At 40.7% G+C, this 23,679-nt stretch overlaps 1 pseudogene; it reads left to right on the forward strand.

Moving 5' to 3' along the window:
* Nucleotides 1–225: 225 nt before the first annotated feature.
* LOC114773835 (SHC-transforming protein 2-like) overlaps nucleotides 226–23,679 on the forward strand; it is a 44,326-nt pseudogene continuing 20,872 nt past the window's right edge.

Here is a 23,679-nt window from a genome sequence, read left to right on the forward strand (position 1 = left end):
GACTGCACTTAAGTTAAATCATCAGGTATTGGGATTTTTAAGATATAAAAATAATTGTATTGTCTGCAAATGCTCTTGATAAATTTCAAAATGTACGTTTAGTACGTTTAATACATCAGTACATTCCAATTTCTGAACTATATCAATTTAAAATGTAATCACTTCCTTTTTCGCATGTTTCTGACTGTCTTTATGTGTGTATGAATAGAGCTGGTGGGGGTAGATAGTGTATGTGTGTCCGCTAATGCAGTCAGAGAGCAGCTTGGCTATGCTGGACTGATAAAGAATGACATCACCAAGAGAGAGGGAGTAAGAGAGAGTCTGGGGGAGGGAGTGGCAAGAGAAAGAGCCAGCATTCAGAAAGGAAACAGCGCATGGGTGGAATTGCTGCAGGAAAGAAAGTAGGAAAGGACAGGACGATCATTCTTCAGAAAAAAGGATTCAGAAATTTTTCATTTGCAACAGAAGAAACGTTTTTTTCTGCCTTGTCTGTCTGCATCGCTCCTTCTATTCTTATCTCTCCCCCCTTCCCCTTCCTCTTTCCCAACCCCCAACCCCTCCTCTGCCTTTTTCCTTCTTTAGTGCTCTATTCATTCCTCTCCTTTGCTTGAGGGTTGCTCCTCCGGGTATGCTTCTTAAGCCAAAGTATGGTCGCTTCCGCAACGACTCTGTGACCTCCTCCTCAGACGACCTGTTTCAGAGCTTAGCCATGAGTGGCAAAGTGGTGGCCACACCAGTTGTAGCATCCTCCAGCCCCAGCCTCTCCTTGCCGTCCATGGACCGTACCCCCAATGGAGCTCAGGGTGACTCTGCCTCCTCTGCCCCAAACCTGGCTGACTCGCCTTGCCTGGATGGGGAGCAAGATGGAACCACTACCTTCTGCATGCTCATCCCCAAGATGCCTCAGTGGAAATTCTCTAACTCTCTGCTAAGCCGCAGCCCCTCCAGCTCAAGCAGCAACAAAGACTCAAGCAGAGCATGGGGAGATAACACTGATTCAAGAAATGGTTGTGGGGCCAATGGGGCTAGAGGTGGTGTATCAGGGATCAGCGGGCCAGTTGCAAGCCTTGTGGCTGTGCTGAATTCATGTGATCCAGTATGTGTCACCCCCTGTTCTCTGCAGGCTCTTGGAAGACACAGGGCAGCAGTGGGGTCTGCCAGCAGCCACAGCTTGAGTACAGGCATTTCAACAGATGTTTTGGGAGGTCCCAGTGGAGGAACCAGAACAGGCATGAGCCGACGGGCAAGGCTGGAGGGCATGTGGTTTGGGGGGGACGAATTTTCTCAGAAGGGCAGCTTTTTTCACAAACCTTCCCAGGGGTGGCTACACCCAGACAAGAAGATCATTACTTCTGGAGCGTCATACATCATCAGGGTAAGGGACCAGTTGTATCGTTATTTACATTGTACTTATTTGTTATAAACTGTTTTGGAGTGTATAGAAATGTATAATTTGCAATGGAGGGTGTAAGATTATTGGTAGGAGAATAACAGTGCATATAACTGTGAACTAAGAAGCAAATGGCTAATAATAGTGAAAAATAAATAATCTGCCTAATGTCACATATAAAATGTGCCACCTTTAGGGCATGTTTATGACAACCCCTCTGTAAAACCCAGCATGACCCAGAAAGATGCTTCTAACTCAGTTACACAGATACACAAGCATCATTCATTTCTACTTCCAATTTAATTTAGTCAAAATCACTAAGTCATTAGTATCACATGCAGTAGTGAAGAAGGCAGTTTCTCCACTGCCCTGTCTAGCAGCAAAAAGCAAAGACTATCTTGAATTTTATAATGTTTTCACACCCTACACTAATATACACCAATCAGCCATAATATTATGATAACTGAAGTTGTTGAGCATCTGTCAGATGTGGTGGAAAACATGGGGGCACTGCCGTGGACATGTTTGCTGGAGTGGCTGGAGTGCATGAGCAATTCACAGAAACTGGGCTGGGGCACTTGGCTTGGCAATGTACTGAAAAAATTGTATTAAGTAAAAGTATAAAGTAAAAGAACCCATTTAAAAATCTTCTTGAGTAAAAGTAAAAAAAATACTTGATTTAGAATTTAGTTTCTATGTTCAGACCACCCCATAAAACATTATTAAGCATCGTTGGCCACAAAAGTACCAAATTCTAAATTGTATGGTCCATCTGAAACATTACAATAAAAAAAGAGAAAATAAAGCCAAAATCAAAGTACTCAAAACTGTGTAAATGTTTAATGATTCCTCATTAACAAACTGTGCTTTTTGTTCTTTCTATAGCAAACATAAATTTATCAGTTGTCTTTACTGACAAATGAGCACACTGACAGCTAACATAAGAAATGCAATAAAGTGCCCTGCCCCAGAGAACACTACAGTATTAGGCTATAAAGCTCTTGTTCAGTGAGCAATGTATGAAATACACATGCAAAAAGTATATACAGTGCATCCAGAAAGTATTCACAGCACATCACTTTTTTGCAGACTTATTCCAAAATGCATTAAATTAACCCCCCCCCCCCCCCCCTCAGAATTCTACACACAACACCCCAGAATGACAACATGAAACAAGGTTTACTTGAGGTTTTCACAAGTTTACGCAGAAAATTACATTTAAACATTTTATTTTAAACTTAACCTTCCTTTGATCATAAATGCCCTCAGTTAAGACAAATGTCAACCATGGAAAAATTAAATAATTAAAATGTAAACATAAGTCTAGTCACAATGAACACTTAAAATGATATCTTAACATTTAAGATGCAAAATGAAACTTGTAAGAAAAAAAACTTGTAACAAATGCTTAATAAAAAGGGCCAATCCAGCCCGTTCTCAAAATCCACTGTTTAGCCACAGTAGAAAACAGGCACTGGCAACACCTCACGCCTGTGTAGGGAGATGGAATAGCCTGAGGGCTAAAGCTACATGAGCTGTAGCCACAGTCATTAGCAGCTACTGCCACTTTGAGAAGCTCCGGTGGAGAAGCTCCCTCCTGTCACGTTTTCTTGCTCAGCACTGTCCATCAAAACACACGAGGAGGTTAAGCAAGACTTTAAGCACACATACACAGTGGTAGTGCTGCTGCTGCGTTGGCTGATGGTTGGGGTGGACTTGCTATCAGTAGCCTAGCAACCCAGCTAATTAGCTAAATGCTACCAGCTGGGCTGCTCTGCTACCGATAGCTGCTCTCGCCACAACACATGACGTCATCACTGCGTGTTCAGTGCTGCATGTAGTTAAAAGGCTCGGGAGGGGGCGTGACTGAAACGGAACAAACGCAACACCGGCGAAGAATAAAAACAGAACGTTCTATCAACACATCTTTATCGATAAAATATTGCCCAGATACAATAGTGCTATTTTTTGATTGGCTTTTCTTATTTTGTTCTTTTTTTGGGTAACTACTGATTGTAAGCCGCTTTGGATAAGGGCGTCTGATAAATGCTGTAAATGTAAATGTAGCGAAGTAAAATACTTGGGTAAAAATGCAGACGAGACAAACACTGCAAATTCAAAAACCCAAAAAGAGTCACCGTGAGGTGAGGTCAATCCAAAAAAGGCAAGCATACAACAGTGGAGATTAATCAAAACTGAACAGTGGACAAGGAACACCTGCTTCTTTTGCTGTTTTTCAGTGGTAATGTATATAGAGTGTGGTAGTCATTAATTAGAAGTGGGCTGAGTTGTTAGTGTTCTCTAATATACATGACAGGTACTCTACCCCACTGGAAGGGTGGTGCAGAGTAGGAGAAGAGGTAGTGTTTTTGAGAGCACTTCTCAAATTGTGGTTTATGAGCGACCTCCCGTTGCTGCCGTAAGAAATAGAGATAAAAAACAACAACATTCATTTTTATACATCCCAAAGCTGCAGCTGCAGAACTCCCAGGATTTTATGGAGAAGGTTGGCCCAGAAAGCAGTTAAGTCCTCGTCTTCCTCAAGTTCCCATTCATCCCAGATAATTATAAAACCACTAGTCCTCATTAGAGTCCAGCTAGACAAGCTGCTTTGGGATTGTAAGGGTTTCTGGGACAGTGGAGAGGTTTGACTTGTTTTCATGACTTTCTAGCAGGGTTTTCACTGAGCCGGTGGGTTGAGTGGACCCAAAAACTTTATTTCTCAGTTTTTGTTGACTGCATTTCCTTTGACGGTTGCTACTTCTGTCATGCCACAGATTCACAACATAATTAAAGTTTAATAATAATGAAGCAACATGGGCTCAATGGACTTGCTCAATGGACCCTGTAATCACTCTCAGGCAAGGTCTGAGCTTAAAAGGGAACACTATAGACGTACACATGACCTATGCACACAAGAGACCATCAGTGAGGGAGCATGAAATAAATTTGAATGATAATTGTGAACATATGGAACATCACTAGATGTAATAACACAACAGAGACATGGCACTACCTGGGGGGGCACCAGGTTACAGTGTATATCTTGCACACACACACTGTTTTTCTTATATATTTAAAAACAGCAATGACAGCTTACCTTGCATGCTGCCATACAAACATTAATCAAATTACAAATTTGGCATTTGCATTTGGTATTTCTTTCTGTGTTTGTTTTTAATGTTATAGAGAACTGAGCCTTCTGAGCCAATTAACAGTCCTTTTGACACATTAAGAATTGCACAATGAGATCAGTAAGCAGACTACAAACTCAAAAAAGAAAATAATGTTACTTTACTTTACTTTACTTTACTTTATTTGGCAGACGCTTTTATCCAAAGCGACTTACAATGGGAAGACACCAGCAATTCTCGTTCGATTTCTATAGAATATCAAGTATACAAACTAAGAGCCCTGATAAGGCTTAGACTTGTCATTGAAGAACATGCTCGGAGAGTGTTGGGTGCTAGACTAAGAAAAATTATAATGTATTTATACATTTTGTATTTGTTTGTTAAATGTGTATGCATGTGTATGTGTTAAATTTGTCTGTAATATTTTTGGAATAAGAGGGTTTTCACCTTCTTCTTAAAAGTGGTGATAGTCTCGGCTAGTCGTGTGGAGGAGGGCAGGTTGTTCCACCAGCCAGGGACAACAACGGAGAACAGACATGATTGGAATCGGAGACCCCGTGAAGAAGGAATTTTTAGTCTCCTTTCGTTTGCCGATCTGAGAGAGCGTGTAGGAGTGTATCTAGGTAGTAGTGTGTTGATGTAGGAGGGCGCAGTTCCATTTACAGCCCTGTAGGCAAGCATCAAGGATTTGAACTCAATGCGAGCAGCTACCGGGAGCCAGTGGAGGGAGGTAAGAAGAGGTGTAACATGGTTGTATTTTGGCTGATTGAAGATGAGACGGGCTGCCATATTTTGGACCATCTGGAGTGGTTTTATGGTGACTGCAGAGGCTCCAGCCAGGAGAGAGTTACAGTAGTCGAGTTTGGAGATGACCATTGCCTGGACGAGGAGCTGCGTAGCCTGTTGTGAGAGAAAAGGCCGAATCTTGCGAATGTTGTAGAGAGTGAACCTGCAGGATCTGGAGATCGCAGCAACATGATGGTTCAAACTCAGTTTGTTATCTATCCAAACCCCAAGGCTTTTTGCAGATGCCGTGGGTGTTAACAATAGCGATCCAATTTGAATTGTGAATACAATGCAAGAAATTTCTATTGTCATTAAAACCTGAGCATTGGCTTCTAAAGATCTGAGGGCAATCCATTAATCATTCAGGAAGGGCAGGAAGAGAATAAGGAGAGCCCAGAGAATAACTGTATCACTGCTATTTCTACAGTATATGGGCTGCATCGAGGTCCTGAAGTCCATGCGCTCCCTGGATTTCAACACACGAACACAAGTGACCAGGCAAGTTTTGTGTATAAAGCATTTTGTGTCTTCTTTATATTCTTTTTGTTATTATAAGTAAAGTTAGTAGTATTATATCTTTAACATATTTGTAAAGAACATGTTCAGACAAGAGGCATTCATATTCACAATAAGTTGGAATTATTACACCTATTAGGGCAGTGGTTCAGAAGCTGGGGTCCCAGAGATCACAGGGAAGGACACAGTATCTGTTCTGAGGTTACCAAAAATATATTATTATTATATTAAATATAAATATTTGCTGTATAAAGAACTTTCCACATGATTCGCTGCTTGTAATTTTTTTCAGTGATTGGTTTAAGTGTTTTGCATGTTTTAAATTTACTTTATTACATTTTTTTAATGAAATGTTCATTTGTTTTGCAACTCACCAGCATTTTAATTATCACATGAGAGACGCTGAGGAGGTGAAACGGAGGCAAGCATCTGCTGAATATATTTTAAAACTGCACCTTTCCTTTCCCTCTTAGTCGTGGCCGAGCTTTCAAAAAGCTGTACATTGCAAGAGCTCACTGGGTCATGGCTGTATGAAAATCATGCTGTACTGTGCCATTTCGCAGCACTGACTGTGTGACTGTCATATATTCAAATGCAACATAGAGCATAACAGCCGAGTCCGGTCTAATTACCAAATACAACTTTAATATAGACTCTGCTGTGTAAAACAAGGAGAATAAGAACAAAATACTATTATTGCTGTTTGTTTGTAAATAAAAGATTTTATTTAATCATTTAATTATTTTAATGTATGTATGTGGGAAGGAATTGGTGTTGGGGGTGCTTATCCTGGACACAGGCAGGGGGGCTTAAGGGAAAAGGGTAGGGAACTATTGTATTAGAGGATAATTATGAGCAAACATTACTTTTTGATTAACAAAATATCTGTTTATGAATGCAGTTATTCAGAATCAAGCAGTTCAGTGCTGTAGTAGTTGTATGTCTCTTGGCTTGGTGTAGATGTGCAATGCAATGGAGGAGGGACTACTTGCTGGGACTAACTGTGTTTTTGCTCCACTCACCAATCAATGCTTTGTAACCTGAGTGCATGCACACACACACACACACACACACACACACACACACACACACACACACACACACACACAACAAGCTTAAGGGTTGCAGGCAAGGGAGAGAGTGATAGTGAAATGTATAATTGATGAAGGAGTCTAATAATTGAAAAAAGCTGACGTAATGTCTGAAGAAAAGACTAGAAAATAATTGAAATTTATATTTACCTTACATTTACATTGACATCATTTATCAGACACCCTTATCCAGAGCAACTTACAATCAGTAGTTTCAGGGACAGTCCCCCTGGAGACACTCAGGGTTAAGCCCGGTCGCACGAATTTCGTCGGTACTCCTCGCTGATTACGAGGAAGCGGCCTCGTAATCAGAAGGTTGCCGGTTCGAATCCCGATCCGCCAAGGTGCCACTGAGGTGCCACTGAGCAAAGCACCGTCCCCACACACTGCTCCCCGGGCGCCGGTCATGGCTGCCCACTGCTCACTCAGGGTGATGGGTTAAATGCAGAGGACAAATTTCACTGTGTGCACCGTGTGCTGTGATGCTGTGTATCACATGTGACAATCACTTCACTTTCACTTTCGTTAGTTTTCGTAGGCCGCGGAGACATTTTACATTTACATTTACATTTATGGCATTTATCAGACGCCCTTATCCAGAGCGACTTACAATCAGTAGTTACAGGGACAGTCCCCCTGGAGCAGTGTCACTCTTGGGGAACCGATAAAAACATGACATGGATCATGGCGGGGAACCGGAGGTGCATCGCTGGAATCCATACATGAAACCAATGAACCACTGCTCCCTGGATCTCAGCAGGGCGCTGTTGGCTGCGTCCGAATATGACGGCAAACAGACATGAACAGGATAGTTTTATACAATGATACACAGGTGATAACAATCAGGGAACATTACACAGGACACACATTAAACTCCGGAGTAGCCACTGCCGGATTCTTTATGCAAAGAATCAATTTTGCAGGGTTGGCCCTTTTTTTCAAGACCTCTGCAATTCGCCCAGGCCTGATGTCAATCAACTTCTTTTTAAATTCCTTCATAATCAGTTTGTCAGATTTTGTGGGCTTTTGTTTGTCCACCCATCTCTTGAGGATTGACTACAAGTTCTCAATTTGATTAAAGTCCAGGGAGTTTTCAATGTTTTGTTCCCAGGGCTACATACAATAATTTTTTCAGATGCCCCAAACAATTGGAAAGATTCTTCATTACAGAAAAAACGATCTGTACTTTTTGCAGAATATAAGTCCTGAAGTTTTTCTGGGAGAGAAGACTCTTCTTTGCTGTGCTTCCTGACACCAGGCCTTTATCCAAAAGTCTCCACCTCACTGTGTGTGCAGATGCACTCACACCTGCCTGCTTCCATTCCTGAGCAAGCTCTGCACTGGTGGCACACGATCCTACAGTTGAATCATCTTCAGGACACGGTCCTTGCACTTGCGAGAGTTTCTTGGGGATCCTGAAGCCTTCTGAGAGACTTTGCAATTCATCTCATCACTCTTCATAAAATTATATGCAAATGACCATTATAAAAACGGAAGTAGCACACTTTTTGAAAACCAGTATTTGTGTCATTCTCAAATCCTTTGGCCACAACTGTATGTATATCAAAAAGGAATGCAATAATACTATGCATTTAAAAAAAACATATTTTGGTAGAGGCACAGCTACTCAGGAAACATGTGAATGTGTGTTTCATGGTGCCAGTTCCAAGCCCAGGTAAATGAGGGGGGCTGCATCAGGAAGGGCATCTAGCATAAACCTTTTACAAAATCATTTATGCAGGCAATATTTTGGTAGAAACATTAAATATATGATCATAGAATAAACCGAGAATTGTATTGTCTTTGCATGGTAAGATGTTTTATTAAGATATGATAAGGTAAGGAATTTATATCTTAATAGAAATTCTTTTGTTAGAAAAATGACTGAATATTATAAACAAAACATCAAAATATAGCTAATAATTTAAATTATGACTTTTTAACTAATATGTACAAATTAACAAATAACTATAATAATAGAAACTCATGTAGTAACAAGTGGTTATGAAAAGTGACTTAGTTTCATGCCATGAATAGATTATTATTATGATGATTATTACTATTATTTTGCATCATTATGACATTCTATACATTACATAGGTTAAACAATAAGTATATATACACACACACTGGAGTTTAACTAGATACTTGGGCCAATGTACCACCTCCAGCCCACCAGAGGGAGCAAGATCAGCCGGGGAGACAGCGACCCAGAAACAGAAGTGAGAGCATGCAGCACCCAGAATAAAAGTGTCCCTGAGCAAGACACTTAACCTTAAGTTGCTCCAGGGGGACTGTCCCTGTAAATACTGATTGTAAGTCGCTCTGGATAAGGGCGTCTGCTAAATGCCGTAAATGTAAGTGTAAAGTCAGTTGGCCAGGGGGACACTGCCTGCTCTTTGTTTTATTTAATTCCCAGAGACGCTAGCCTTCTTTACAAACACCTGACTCATTCTACCCTTAGACCACGACAATACTATATGTTACCCCACCTTCCTGCTACCCAAGACGCCCTCCCATCCACCACACGCTCCTGGACCGTCCTCAAGCCAGCCGTCTTCCTGTTCTCCTCTTCCCTGGTCCACCCCAACCTCATCCCCTCACCTCCATTGTCACTGCACCCAACGGAGCCATAGCTCCCTCCCCACCGCGCTGCGGCACATCCACTGCTCCACTTCCGAGCCAATCTAAAAGAGACGGGACACAAAAACACAGCCAGCCGCACAGAAAACGTGGGAGCATACGACCAACAGATTCTCACAGAATCTCAACCAACAATGTTAACTAAAAATGTAATGTTTATTTTCTCTTTTTTTAAAAGGGCTTGAGTATAGTTGTCCTCATTGCAGGATGTATTTTAAATTGTCTATTGTCAGCTAAAGGGTTACAGATGTGCACAAAATAGACATAGAATAAAAAGGGACTACAACAACTCGTAATATACAGTCCCTGACAAAAGTCTTGTTGCTTATCTATTTTGGAGAAACACCTGCTATTAACCTGACTTTAATTAATCAGTTGGTGTTAGAAATAACTCATAAGAAAAGCTAAAACCCTACCAAATTATGTTTAATGCATTGAAATGAATTAGTTTAACTGAAAAAAGATTGAAAGGTCAAATTTTGGCAAGTCAAAAATGTTGTTGCCTCTACAGAAATTGAACAAATGTACTGCAAATACAAAAATATGTCAGCAGTTTGAGTAGTACTGTAAGATTTAATATCTTATTTTTTAATATCTTGTATGAGTTCCATGAGCTTGAAGGACTGCATCCATGCGGTTTGGCAAGGATTCATACAATTTATTTATTAAGTCATCAGGAACAGCAAAGAAAGCAGTCTTGCATGCCTCCCAGAGTTCATCAATATTCTTTGATTTCATCTTCCGTGCTTCCTCTTTCATCCTACCCCACACATGCACAATGATGTTCATGTCTGGTGACTGGGCTGGCCAATCCTGGAGCATCTGGATCTTCTACACCTTAAGGAACTTTGTTATGGAGCACCATCCTGCTGCAGAATTTGGCCTCTTTTATGGTTGGAAATATAAAAGGTACCTAAGATTTCTTGGTATTTCAGATTATTTATTGTTGCCTTCCAACCTGCAGATCTCTCGCACACCCCCATACTTGATGTAACCCCAGGTCATGATTTTTCTGCCACCAAACTTCACTGTTTTCTGGGTGAATTTTGGATCCATGCGGGCTCCAGTAGGTCTCCTGCAATATTTGTGACAACTGTGGTGTAATTCAGCAGAACATTCATCTAAAAACTCCATCTTCTGCTAAATCCATTTAGCAGGCTGTGGGCCTTAGCAAACACCACACAGTTTTTCAATTGTCATTTGTTTAGTGCTGGCCTCTGGGCACTGATTCGACCATGGAGGCCATTTCGAGACAGAATCTGATGAACTGTTGACACAAGGACTTCAGGTGACCAGGTTTCATGGAGCTCTGCTCCAGTGGAAAATTGTCTGCCCTTGGACTTTGAGCCAATTGACTCAATGGGCTTTACCAAGCTTTGAATATTAGAATACTTTTTGACAGTTTTGTTTTGCACTGAAACATTATTACAAAAGCTGTTGGGAATAAAATGAGCCATTTCTTGTAAAAAAAAATCTTGATTAGAATATATTTCAGCAGCACTTGAGGTCAATTTGTACACAAGCGACAAGACTTTTGTCAGGGACTGTAAATTGTTAGAGAGATATGGGTAAAAGCAGCTGCCAAGGAGCGTGTTATGGAGTAGATGCATCCGTGTGGAGCTCCGCCGAGCGTGATTTAAATAGTATCATTTTAGGCATTTAGGGCCGCACTGAAGATGCTGGAATGCACGCAGCCGCGTTAGCGATTAATGTTGAGTCTTTTAAAGCTGAACTTCTGTCCACGCTGTGAGTGGATTTGGTTGATGCCTGAAAAACCGAGGTCCGGGCGGTGTTGGAGAGTGAGCTGGCTTCTATTAAATCGGACATAAGAGCGGTCCGGTCTGAGCTGAAGGAATACAGGCATACTGTTACTACGGAGCTGTCTGGACTCAGCGTTAAAGTGAACAACATGGAAGAAAGCCTCTCGACATGCACTGACGATGTTACACGTCTGCAGAAAGAAGTAGATTGCCTTACAAAACTGACTGAAATGTTGCAAAATAAGTGTGACGACGCAGGACTGTGCAAATATCCTGCGTCTTGCCAGAGAGAAGCATCGTATCCAGATAAATGACATGTCCATCTCGGTCTTCCCAGACTTCACGGCTAAAGTAGCTAAGGCTCGGGCTGCATTTAATGACGTCAGACGGCAGCTCTGCGGGATGGAGGGGGTGAAGTTCGGCATCCTGTATCCTGCTCGACTCAGAATCACCCATCTGAATACCGAGAAAACATTCTCCTCTCCGGAGGAGGCCCGAGCCTTCATCCCTCGATGCTTTGAAGGACATCCAGGTTTCTTTTTCGCCCATTTTGAATAAGAAAGTCAGCTGATCCTTTGAAGTTATTTATCTTGTACATATAGGAAGTACAGTATTCTCTATTTAGGTATTTTCTGTAAAACTGGTCTGATTCATGATTGACAAAATTCTGGTTAAAATATTAAACCCAAACTGGGTACATGTTCAATTTGAGCTGACTTATTGGTGTGCTCAGTTATTACTGCTTACTGACTGTTTATTGTTATTGATGATGTTACCATAATTGCCATAATTTTTTTTGTTTTGCTGTTACTGCTCAGTGGTGCTTATTAGAGCATGGCAGTTCACCCTGAGCACTGTTGTGCTATGTTTATCGCTCATTAGTGTTGATGCGGTCCCCCGCTTTATGGGGGGCCAGCATAGGTTTTGGGGTTTTAAGTTGGCTTTTTATTATTTTTTTTATTATTGTTTTATTTATTTACTTTCTCTTTCTCCCTCCCCCTTCTCCTTCTCAGTGTGGGATTGCTTAGGCTATCCACAAAATGGCTGGTCTTAACGGGTCAGGGCTCGGCTCACTGCGTTTTGTAAGCTGGAATATTAAAGGGTTGCACCATCCTATAAAACGTTGCACCATCCTATAAAACGTTGGGTTTTTTCCCATCTGAAAGCTATAGGCAAGCTGTGTGGATTTAATGTAGTTTTAGCAAATTTCTACGGCCCCCAACTGGGATGACCCACAGTTCTTTTGCACCTTTTTTGCAAAGCTCCCACACCTAGACACATATCACTTAGTTCTGGGGGGTGACTTCAACCTGGTCCTGCAGCCAAATCTAGACTGATCGAATCCCACACTGTCCAAGATTGTGTCCAAGTCAACATCAGCTGTTTTGTCATTTATGGAATCCTACAAATTGTTTGACCCCTGGAGGTATACTAACCCCACCAGCAATATTCAATTTTCGCACCTGTCCATCATTCATACTCAAGAATAGACTTTTTTTGATAGATAGAAGGTTTCTCTCTTGCGTCACAAATAGTCAATATCATCCTATCGTGATCTCGGGTCACTCCCCTGTGCAGCTCGATATGTGCTTTCCTAGCAACATCGCAACTCGTCGAATGTGGCGCCTCAACCCATTACTGCTGTCTTATAAAACATTTTGAGACCATATTTCAGAGCAAATTGACTTCTTTCTTGATGTCAATCTCACAACTGGTATGTCCTTCATCACTATTTGGGATGCTCTTAATGTCACAACTGCGAGCTGACGGGGAAGAGAAGCGCAGAGGCGGGACATGCTGGGAAAGGGGTTTAATTAATAAACAATAAATAAATACAAATAAACAATGGCGCGGTGGCCAAAAACGGGAAATAAAGGGGAAATAAGACCAGGTGCAGTCAATCCTGACACTTTAAAGCATTCCTTAGGGGACAAATAATTTCATATACAGCCCATGTGAGGAAAATGCATAATCACCAGCTAGTGGACCTGTCCAAAAAATGTGCTGGTTCCTCTAATCCAGAGTTGTACAAGGACAGGCTGCTTCTGCAAGCAGAATTTAACAATCTTTCTATTGCTGAGACTGAAAGGCTGCTTTTGAAGACTAGATGCACATACTATGAGCAGGTTATTATCTCAGCTTAAACAAATTCAGGCCAGCCACATGATATCTGAGATCCACATGACGCATGGCACTGTATCAAACCAGCCAACAATCATAAATGAGCAATTCAAGAAACTGCCCTGTACAATGACCCAGGCAGTCATAGTGATTTTACTAAAAAAAGATGAGGACCCACATAAATGTGGTTCATACCGACCAATAAGTCTTCTTCCTAAGTGATACCTAAAATAATTGACTTGGACCAAACAGGTTTATACCAGGCAGGCAATCATTCTTATTATGCACCGTTTGTTCAATATATTATATTCTTCACACTCCACTCTCCAGCCTGAAATCGTTATCTCTTTAGATGCCGAAAAGGCGTTTGACCGGGTTGAGTGGGAATATTTATCTGAGGTCTTGGAAAGATTTGGTTTTGGTCCGATATTTATATCATGGGTTAAAATAATGTATAATTCACCACTGGCCTCTGTACGTACTAACTCTGTAATATCAGATTATTTCCCTTTGCATCGTGGTACAAGACAGGGTTACTGTCTGTCACCTTTCCTTTTTGACTTAGCTATAGAGTCTTGGGCGATTACCTTTAGGAAAGAGGAGAGGATTACAGGTGTAACCAGGCTCAATAAAACTCATAAGGTGTAACTTATGCAGATGACCTTCTAATATATTTGTCTAACCCTTTAGAATCCATACCAGTCCTCATGGAACTATTACGGTCATAAAGTTTAATTTCAGGATATAAACAGAAATTTTCTAAAAGCACCATTTTGCAGGTTAATCAGATAGCAATGTCACTGGATCTTAGTTCCTTTCCATTTAAGCAGTTGTGGAATTTACCTATCTGAGAATTAATGTCCCCCTTATAAGGACCTTTATGCGCGCAATTTTAAAACTCTACTTGAGCGTACAAAAAACGATTTCTCACAATGGTCTAATGAAGATTTAAAATGAGCCCATTTCTTTGGCTGGAAGAGTGAATACCATTAATATGGTAGTCCTACCACGCTTTCTGTATTTATTCCAAATTATTCCTATTTTAATACCCAAGTCTGTCTTCAAGGAGTTTTCTTCATTTCTTCATTTGTGTGGAAGAAATCTGTCCCGCGGATGAGGAATATTTTCCTTGAAATGCCTAAAGTAGCAGGTGGTATGGGTTTGCCAACTTCATGTATTACTATTGGGCAGCAACGCCTCCTTAATCCTGTAGTAAAACACTCACTTAAGATTTGTCTCCAGTTTAGGAAACATTTTCGTATAAAGCAACTAAGATTGTTTTCTCCCCTTTTGAATAACCATCTTTTCTTACCGCCCCGAACAGATGCAGCATTTCAAACCTGGCACAACAATTGCTTGATCTTTATCAAAGACCTTTTTGCTGAAGGAACACTTCGAAACATTACAAAAAAGTTACAATATTCTCAAATCTCATTTCAATAGATTCCTACAGATTAGACGTTTTGTGAGCAAACACTTTAGATCTTTACATTCACCAGCTAAAAATGCTGAAGATGAAATTCTTGCTCTGGACCCCTTTATGAGAGGCAATATATCAAAATTATATACTCTGATCCAGAACATTTATTCACCCTCATGGGAGAAAACTAAAGTGGCATGGGAACAGGATCTTAACATTGTAGTTACAGGTGAGACCTGGCAACAGTGCCTAGAAGCTATTCATACCTCCTCGGTCTGTATTAGACAATGTTTGATCCAGATTAAATGGCTACATTGCCTACACTACTCATTAGATAAGCTAGCAAAAATGTTTCCTAATACCAGCTCGGAGTGCCTACGATGTCACCAAGGGCCAGCTACTTTAGGCCATATGTTCTGGAACTGCCAGTCATTGTACAATTTCTGGGAAAATAATTGCATAGTCTTGTCATCTTTATATAATAGAATAATTGAACCAACACCATACATTTCTATTTTTGGGGTCCCCCCTCCAGATATCTCAATGATATCTCAAGCCAAGGTGGTAGCTTTCGCCTCATTAATGACCAGAATACTTATTCTTCTGTTGTGGAAATCAGACAAGCCCCCCTCTTTCAATGGTTGGATTAAGGAAATGCTCTCCATGTGGCAGTTGGAAAAACTGCGATGTAATCAAGCTAATCGTCAGGAAAAGTTCAAGGAGATATGGTCACCATTTATTGATTATGTTAAATCATCCAGGTTAAGTTCAGCATAGACATGTCATTTCTTAATACAAATAAAATACTACAACACTGAGAGAAGACTGCTTCCCTTCCCCTTTTTTTATATTATTTTTGTTTTGTTTTTTTGCTTTTCTTTTTTATTTATTTCTCTTCTTGCTGTTTGACGGGTGGGACTGAGGGTGGTGGGTGGATATTGGTCAACAGCTGTTATTTGTTTGTTGTTGAAAAATGCCAAAAGTCTGAAAATGTAAATGCTGAAAATTTAACTACGGATTGTAAGTCACTCTGGATAAGGGCGTCTGATAAATGCTGTAAATATAATATAAATGTGGTAAGGTGGTAGTGGCCTAGTGGGTTAGACACTCGCCTATGAAACAGAAGACCCAGGTTCAAATCCCACTTACTACCATTGTGTCCCTGAGCAAGACACTTAACCCTGAGTTGCTCCAGGGGGACTGTCCCTGTAACTACTGATTGTAAGTCGCTCTGGATAAGGGTGTCTGATAAATGCTGTAAATGTAAATATAAATGTAAATTGGTGGCCTAGAAACCCCTGCAGGTGTGTTGGTGCGTCATTTAGGGGGCAGTGGTGGCCTAGCTGTTAAGGAAGTGGCCCTGTAATCAGAAGATTGACGGTTCGAATCCCAATCCGCCAAGGTGCCACTGAGCACAAGCACCGTCACCACACACTGCTCCCTGGGTGCCTGTAATGACTGGTCACCAAGGGTGATGTACAGATATCGTGTGCTGTTCTGCCGTGTATCACAATGACAATCACTTCACTTTCAATTCACTTACCCACAAGCCCCCTCTTGCTGTCCGTAGCAATTAGTGCAAAAATGGGCAAAAGAAAGGTCGAAGACTTGTGTTTTCAAGATGAGTGAGAGGCTCAATATCTGTTCACAAATGTTAATGACACAGTTGTTTGTCTTGTGTGTGGGGCCAATATAGTGGTAACCAAAGAATTTAACATACAAAGACACTATGAAACAAAACACCATGACAAGTACAAGGATATGGACAGAAGCGGCAGAAATCAGAAGAGATTGGTTTTAATGAAAAAATTTAATGAAAAAATTTTTTTTTTAATGAAAAAAAGGTCAGCTCACAATGTGAGGCTGCTGTAAAGGCTAACCCTAAACTCAGAATATGCCTGTTAAAAAAGACATAAATCACCTCAACATTTTAATGTATTATCAGTAAACACTCACTGAATGTCCCATAGCCCAATTCAGCAGATTTGGTTAGTTCTGTTTAGTTCCAGTCAACAACAAGGTTTGCTTGAAGAACATTTTTGTGTTTGTTCTGCATAGCTAAATGGAAACATAATCAGATTTGAACATCAGGCATTCTCTAATTTGTATTAACTAAAATCATTCTATAACACCTCTTTCTTCTTTTGTCAGGGAAGCCATCAACAGGCTGTGTGAGGCTGTGCCAGGGGTGAAAGGAGCCTTGAAAAGAAGGTAAGTTTTTAATTAGTCAAAATTAGTGAAAATAGTTGCTGCTGAGACATAATTAGAATTAGACAATAATTACCACCAGGAAAATACAGTGATAAAGACTCTTTACCTAACATTTAAAGACTGCAATGTAATTAAAAACACTGTTTTGGTGCAGTTACACTCTACAATTATATTATTTTCTTTGAATACTGTCCATGTACTGTATATCTTTTTGCTTATTTTGTTCTTTTTATTTGCACATTTGTTGTAATTAATCAAAACTTGTGTAAAATTCTAGTTTTACCTATTGCTTTTATAGATAACAAACAAAGCCCTCCAGTCTGTTATGGGAAAGAGCAACCTCCGTTTTGCTGGCATGAGCATAGCTGTCAACATCTCCATTGAGGGGCTGAGTCTGGTCATCCCCACAACACGACAGGTCAGCCATTTTAGGTTTCATTGCACATTATGTAGAGTTGCTGGGAGGTTAATGCCAGTTACAAATCTGATCTGTCATCACTTTCATGGCTACCCTTCTTTTCATATCTATAGGGCTTAAGGCATATACTGAAACAAGGTACAAAATAAGACTAGATGGATAAACAATGAAGAGACCAATCAAGCCCTGTACATGTACTGTGTCAGAATGTATTTTATGTTGCTCTGTCCTTGTGGCTCATACTTGATACTAATATTATTTCTGTTCTGACTTATTATATGGCTATTTATGTTTTACTCAGATTATTGCACATCACCCCATGCAGTCCATCTCTTTTGCTTCTGGAGGTGATACGGTGAGGTGCCCTCATAGAGGTCCTTGGTTTTTTTCAGTTTTGTATAAAAATTCTTGTTTATTTAGACCTGAAGATCTTAATTTTCTTAAAAGTTTCTTAATGTTTTTTAATCAGAGTTTAATCCCTTTATTTCAGGACACACCAGATTATGTGGCTTATGTAGCCAAAGATCCTGTCAATCAGAGAGGTACTGTGACTAAATCGTTATAACATTGATTTCAACTGAAATAAAAATTCTGAAAAACAATAAAAAAATGTACATTATGAATATGTAAGATGATTTCTTTTTGTAACTTTTCTTCACTATGGGAATCGCTTTTGGCTTGATTAAATATGGAAGCTCCCATGACACCTCGCCTGTCAGTGACAGACCGGTCAAGTCAAGTCAAATATCAAACATTAAAACTGACCTTCAACTGCTCAGGTTTGAGTGGTCACATCCTATTCTGTTACCTATGGAAAGGCAAAACCAATTCTGCTTAATTTAAATTAAGTCCCAAACCTTTATCTCCTATGTTCTAACATTTGGTTGCACGACATGTCCTGGTACCTGCCTCCTCATCAAAAGATACTGATTGCCTAATACAGGAGGAGCAGCAGGCATGTATGAATCCGTAGCGGTTCACATGGTCAGTTTGCCATTTGGATTAGAAGCATTTAAAGGAGAGCAGTGTGCCCTAATCAGGTGCTTATTCTAGGCGTTTAATTTGTACAAATGATGTGCACTTGCCATTTTAGGTTTTTGTTAGGTTTAGGATTTGTCAAGGCACAGACAACTGACAGAGCAAGCAACACGAAACTAAAAATGAACCACGAACCCAACTTACCTTTACATTTACATTTACATTTACGGCATTTATCACAGGATTCGTTAACAGCAGATCTGCTTCCTGTATTTACTTTTGTTGTTCTAGTGGTGATACATCTGGCCAATGAGCAGAGAGAGAAAATCGTGTGATTTGGAACAACACATTTTGGTTCGCTTGGATTTTTCCCTGTGTGTGAAAGCAAACCGAACCAAGAAGAAAATGATATAATGTTACAAACTCACTGACTGATGTGGACCAAAGCAAATGTATTAATGTGTGAAAGCGCCCCTTGAACTTTTCCTAGACAGCTAGAACAAGTTGCCCTGGAAAGTGTTAAGCAAAAAAGATAAGAGCCACTAGTTGACCAAGGCATGTACATACTTTCTGTCCACTTCCAGTCAATGTTAATGTATCTCTTCAAAGTCAGCATCTTGGCCGCTCCAACCAAATAGCACACAATTGGATAGTCATTAGATCACAATGTTCAATAAAGATGTTCTAAAGATCATTAGATCACAATGTTCAACTTGCTCACTCGTGATATGACACATTTATCTCATATGCTCCAAAATGTTTCTATACCAGGAAAACAACTCTGGCAAATTTTGTGAAAAATGCAAATTTGCAGAATTTCACAAATTCAGGAAGGCCCTGCAAGTGAGCCATCCGCAAGCATCATATCGCTTTTGTATTTATGCCATTGGCAGTGACAGACAGAATAACTTATTTCACATTTGGATACTTCTGAGTGAGCTATCTCTGGGTTCAGCACTTCAACTGGGGGGAATGAAACACTTTTAACTTCAAATGTCATCCCTAATTGTGATAAACAGCACAGGCACACGGTACACACAATTGAAATGTGTCCTCTGCTTTTAACCCAGGGAGCATTAACCCGGGGAGCATTGAGTGGTGGCTCAGGATTCGGACCGGCAACCTTCTCTCTGAAACTTCCAGAGAGATTAGCACTGATTACAGTTTTGCTGATCTAGCAGCATGTCGTTTTTCTGTAATAGCCAGAAGAGCTTTCTCTGTGGAGTGGGCAGTCTGGTGCTGCACTGTTTGGTGTGCTTGGCGTGAGCTGGTATTATGTCCAAGGACTCCCTGAATTACCTCTGAATTAATCACACAAATTCACCAAAACGTATATTATGGCTCCCTCGCTAATCCCATGTCCAGTGTGTGAAATGTACAGCTTGACGAAGTGAGGATTTCACCTGTGGGAAGTGTAGGAGACTAGTTGAAATGACGGAGAAAATAGCCGAGCTAGAGAAGCGCATCCGAAATTTATATTTTATTAGAAAACAGAAATCTTAATTGACTCTTTTCTAGTTCCGGACGCGCACCAGCCAAATCAGCCGGTGAGTGTCTCTACCAGCGATGCATCTGCTGGGTCCAACAAACCACCGGCTTTATTCATTGGCGACTTTATAGTTAGAAACGTGAGGATAGCGGCACCAGCAAATAAAATCCTGTGTTTTCCTGGAGCCGACATCCGCGCAAAATTAAAAGAGCTGGCAAAAAATAACTGCAGGTACTCCAGTTTCGCGATTCACGTCGGTGCTAACGATATCCGGCTACGCCAGTCAGAAATAACCAAAGATAATTTTATAGAGATGCTTGAACTGGCTAAAACGATTTTGGATAAAGTAATCTGCTCTGGCCCATTACCCCAGTTTCGGCGTAGGGACATAAATCGCTGGTTGTCGGAGTGGTGTCCAAAAAATAAAGTGGGTTTTATTAATAACTGGCCAACATTTAGGGGGAAGCCTGGTCTTTTTGGGTGAGATGGCATCCACCCCAACTGGGCGGGCGCCACTCAGTTGTCTAAAAACTTAGCTCATAGTCTTAGAACCAAAAAACAAAACAGACTCGCCAGAGCCGAGACCAGGCAGCAGACAGACTGGCTAACCCGAGTGTCTGCCATTTGTGTAGAGTCGCCACCCAGCGTGTACAATATTGACACTGTGTCTTTACCTCGCTCTATTAAAACAAGAGATTCTACAAGAAACATTAATAATAATACTCATAAATATGCTGACACTGTGTCTGTTCCACGGGCTGGACGGGGTGTCTGTTTCAGCAACTTACTACCCGGTACTATCATTCCTTCTAAACGTACCACCAGCACTCCCGATATAAGAATAGGATTATAAAATGTTAGATCCCTTACACCTAAAACGCTCATTGTCAATGAAATTATTACAGATCAGGGGTTTGATGTACTGTGCCTGACCGAAACTTGGTTAAAACAAAACAAATTTGTAGCATTAAACGAGTCTAGTCCTCCTGGATACAGCTATGTACACCAACCTCACTTAACTGGAAGAGGAGGTGGCATTGCAGTAATTTATAAGGATAACCTCAGTATTACTCATAAACCTGGACATGGATATAACTCTTTTGTGATTCTACATACCAATATAACTCATGTAGTCTCACAAAATAAAAAACCTGAGTTAATTCCATTGATTATTATTTACAGACCCCCTGGACCTGATTCTGAGTTTCTTAGTGAATTTACAGATTTTGTCTCCAACTTAGTTGTATCTGTGGATAAAGCCCTAATTGTCGGTGACTTTAACATCCACTGTGATAAATTATAAGACTCACTAAGAACAGCATTCCTGTCTATATTAAACTCAGTTGGAGTTGAGTCTATAACATATAACAGGACCATGAAGGTGGTCACACGCTCGATCTTGTACTGATCTTCGGATTAAATATAGAAGATATAGTTACTCTTCTGCAATCTGAAATGATCTCAGATAATTTCCTCATCGCTTTTAAAAAATGTATCAGACACAATAAACTCAACCCCCCTCGTTATAGAGAAAAACAGACAATTACATCAAGTATGGCACAGAGGTGTATTAATGCCTTACCAGATTTACCAGTTTTACCTTACCAGTTAGATAAAGTTGCTCCCCTCAAAAGGAAGATAGTAAGAGATAAAAACTTAATTCCTTGGTATAATGATCACTTGCGCTTGCTTAAGAAGACCACCCGGAAATTAGAACATAAATGGCGTCGAAGTAAATTAAACATATTCCGAATAGCTTGGTAGGAAAGCCTACTTAACTATAAGAAGGCTCTTAGCGCGGCTCAATCAACGTATCTCTCCTCGTTAATAGACAAAAACAAAAACGATTCCGGATTCATCTTATTCGTCAAATCAATGTGCTTGAGTCAGCTTTCAAATTATAGACCGATATCCAACCTTCCGTTTATATCAAAAATCTTCATAGCCCAGCAGCTGAGAACACACCTAGATAGCAGCAATATCCACAAAGTATATCAATCGAGATTTAGACCTCATCATAGCACTGAGACAGCGCTGGTTAAAGTGGTAAATGACCTGCTGTTGGCCTCTGATCAGGGACACATCTCGCTGCTTGTCCTGCTTGATCTGAGTGCAGCGTTTGACACTATCAATCACGCTATTCTCCTTGCCAGATTAGAGAATGTTATTGGGATTAAGGGAACAGCCCTTGAATGGTTCAGATCAGACCAACTGATATCAGTTTTTGGACATCAATGGTGATTTGTCTTCACATAGTAAAGTAGAGTTTGGTGTTCCACAAGGTTCTGTCCTAGGTCCGTTACTTTTTTCCCTATACATGTTTCCTTTAGGTGACGTCTTCCGCAAATACGGTATTAGCTTTCATTGCTACGCTGACGACACACAGCTGTATCTGTCAGCCAGATCAGAGGCAGCAGCTGAGCAAAATAGAGAATTGTCTGAAGGACATTAGACAGTGGATGCTCACCAACTTTCTCCTGTTAAACCCTGATAAGACAGAAGCTCTTGTACTTGGGCCTCAAGCAGCCAGGCATAAACTGGCTGACTACATCATGACCCTGGATAGCCTTTCTATTTCACCAAGTATTGAAGTAAAGGATCTAGGTGTCATCATTGACGCAGGTCTCTCATTCAATTCACACATAGATAATGTCACTAGGATAGCATTCTTTCACCTTAGAAATATTGCGAAAATAAGAAATATCATTTCAATGCACGATGCAGAAAAGTTGGTCCATGCATTTATTATATCAAGGTTAGATTACTGGAATGTATTACTGTCTGGATGCTCTAGTAGGTGCATGAGTAAACTCCAGCTAGTACAGAATGCTGCAGCCAGAGTTCTAACTAGAACTAGGAAATTTGACCACATCACCCCAGTCTTACAATCACGTGACTGGCTACCCATCAAATTTAGGATTGACAACAAAATTTTACTTTTGACCTATAAAGACCTCGCCCCACAGTACCTGAGTGGACCTTTAGCTATTTACGACCCACCACGCCCCCTGCGATCAATGGGTGCAGGGTCACTACTCGTACCCAAAGTACAGAAGGTCACAGCTTGGAGCAGATCCTTCTCCTATAGAGCTCTGCAATTGTGTAACGGCTTGCCGGTCAGTGTTTGGGACACAGACTCAGTCTCAGTGTTTAAATCGAAACTGAAAACCTATCTGTTTTCTCTGGCCTTCTGTCAAAGACCCAGACATGGTGACACGGTTCTCCACGTCTACAACTATAGGGTTTTTTCTCTTATTGGACAATCACAAACCCTGCACTGACACCACTTGCAGGTTCACTCTGCCCTGGAAGGGGGTCCCTCTCTGTATCACTCTTTCCCAATTTTCTTTTTTTTCCTCCCCTCCTTTTGTGTGGAGTTTTTCCTTGTGGGCAGAAGGGTCAAGTGTGGGGCCTGTCAAAGCCTATTGAGACATACTGTATGTGATTTTTGGCTATATAATAAATAAATGTTGTTGATGTTGTTGTTGAATTGCCACCTTACCGTGATGAAGGGGTTTGTGGGCTTTACATGCTCTGAACCTCACTTAAGAGCAATACGTTCAATTTTCTTCAAGGTTACTGTTGAAATGATGCTCTGTCCCTAATATCAGCCTTTTGGTGAGACACCTAAGATGAACAGGGTTTAGATGCCTGACAACCTGCAAACCAGCTACATGACAAAATCAGTTATCCAGACAAGCCTCAACCCACCCCTTTCTAGA

The sequence above is a fragment of the Denticeps clupeoides genome, unplaced genomic scaffold (assembly GCF_900700375.1).
Source record: "Denticeps clupeoides unplaced genomic scaffold, fDenClu1.1, whole genome shotgun sequence".
Lineage (NCBI taxonomy): Eukaryota > Metazoa > Chordata > Actinopteri > Clupeiformes > Denticipitidae > Denticeps > Denticeps clupeoides.